Raw genomic sequence first — 2,500 nt, forward strand, 5'->3', positions numbered from 1 at the left:
AGCCAGACCTTCACCATACAAAGACCTATGCCAGTCAGACCTTCACCATACAAAGACCTATGCCAGCCAGACCTTCACCATACAAAGACCTATGCCAGCCAGACCTTCACCATACAAAGACCTATGCCAGCCAGACCTTCACCATACAAAGACCTATGCCAGCCAGACCTTCACCATACAAAGACCTATGCCAGCCAGACCTTCACCATACAAAGACCTATGCCAGCCAGACCTTCACCATACAAAGACCTATGCCAGCCAGACCTTCACCATACAAAGACTATGCCAGCCAGACCTTCACCATACAAAGACCTATACCAGCCAGACCTAAACGATACAAAGACCTATGCCAGCCAGACCTTCACCATACAAAGACCTATGCCAGCCAGACCTAAACGATACAAAGACCTATGCCAGCCCAATCTGGGAACCCAGAGCTAACTGCAAAGGAAAAACAGCGACCTCTGCTGTTTGTGACTATGTCAGTTAACTCTGGGACAATGACGACGCAGCACACGTGCGCAAGGAAACCGGGGTTTAAGTCTGCCTTCACCGCTCCACTTCCGGGTGGTGCGACTATACGTTCTCATTCCCACTAACAATATTTCTACACGGAACACTAACACCACTTCCCCAGAGAACATGGATGGTTTTGGTTATAAGCCCACTTGTTTCTATGATGAAAGAGTAAGTTCAAATGTGAATATCTTTCCGTGTTTTGTCTGCTCCGAGGACGCTATTGTTAAATTAGTTTCGGTTAGTTTCCAGTAGGGAATGATCGACGGACACGTGTATCCCGCCCACTACATTTGATTGGGTAAAGCGCGGCCTGCTTCCTGATCTGAAGGCACGCCCACACCCACACAGTGTGTACACGTTCTGACGAACCTTCAGGACAGATTCCAACGCACTTCCAGAAGCTACAACCCAGTCTGAAAGACCTGCCACCTCCTTCAATTCAATTCAATTCAACAGGCTTTAGTGGCATGAGATGTGACAAGTGTTGCCAAAGCAAAATTACAATTATGACAGAAACAACCAACAACATAACAATATAAAATCAATGAAACGACATGAATAAAGGAGACGGTGCGGTAAGTAAAACATGGTATATATCTGTGTCCTGCTGGTTGTTCCCTTTTCTTGTGACAGGAATCCACATCTTTTTGCTGCACATTCCCTCTGTTCCCCCAGAAGGAGTGGCCATTTCTCTCGTTCTGTCATACTTGAGTTCTGGGGCAATTTATTTCGAATTTAGGAAAGAACTCCTCCCTGATATTTGTGTAGTTTTGACATTGTGTTAGGAAGTGTTATTCTTTTTTTTTTTTTTTTTTTTTTTTATCCCGCGATTTTTGTAACCCATTTTTTTCACCTGGTGCCAATTTCCTAAGTGATCCTGGGCGCTACACCAGCCCTACACCAGCGCTACACCAGTCCCCCACAGCCTGGAGGCCAGGGCCGAGCTCATGCTTCCTTCAGTGCATGAGAGCCAACTGACCTTCTTGTCACCTGACAGGGGGGAGTTTCCCTGGTTGGACGTAGCGCGTGGTAGGAACACGTTATTCCAACCAGTTCCCTTCCCCTCCATCAGGCGCCCCGGCTGTCATGGGGAGGCGGTATTAGTGACCAGATTACTACATGTTTTTGTGAGGGTATTAACTACCCTGAGAGACACAGGGAGAACATGCAAACTCCACACAGAGTAGGCCCTTTCGCCAACCCCACCTAGGGTATGGGCACTGATGACGCGGAGGAGAGGACACGCCCCCAGTGCCCCCAGTTTCCCCGGCGGGAATAGGAAGTGTAATTCTGTCTCTACAGCTTCCCTCGTCACAATGCCAGCACAGCCTCTCCTCTCTGGGCAGCACACAGGTATGTCTGTGTCTGGTCTGCCCTTCTCTATTGGCCTGTCTGTCTCTCTGTCTGTCTGTCTGTCTGTCTGTCTGTCTGTCTGTCTGTCTGTCTGTGTCTGGTCTGCCCTTCTCTATTGGCAAACTGAACACAGACTAGACGGAACGATATCTGGGCGCCGAGGACTCTCGGCTGGCCTCGCGTAGCCCGGCCTCGTGCCGGGTGTGGAGGGCCGTTCGTGACTGGGCCGGGGGGTCGCCGAAAGATGGCGCCCCCCCCCCCCCCCCCCCCCCCTCCGGACGCGCACTTCATGTTTGTGAACAACTTGGCGCCAAATGACTCGTAAACGACCTGATTCTGGGCCAGGGTCTCGGCTGTATGACCGCCATCTATTGAGAGTCAACCCTCCATCTGTAAGGCTTTCTCAGGTTTGAATCAGTTAATATGCTTAGGTAGTCTAGTCTATTGGTTCTCAAAGTGGGGTCCTTGGGGGGGGGGGGGGGGGGGGGGCTATCATCTGCTATTCAAAATAGCAGATATACAAGCTCGAGTGCCGCACTATGAGCTTGTAGATCTGCTATTTTTGAAAAATCAAAGCGAACATTTGTAACTCAAATCTTTGCTTCTGGGGGGTCCCTGGAACAAACAT

This window comes from Gymnoscopelus microlampas (genome assembly GCF_963454915.1).
Source record: "Gymnoscopelus microlampas genome assembly, contig: SCAFFOLD_120, whole genome shotgun sequence".
NCBI lineage: Eukaryota > Metazoa > Chordata > Actinopteri > Myctophiformes > Myctophidae > Gymnoscopelus > Gymnoscopelus microlampas.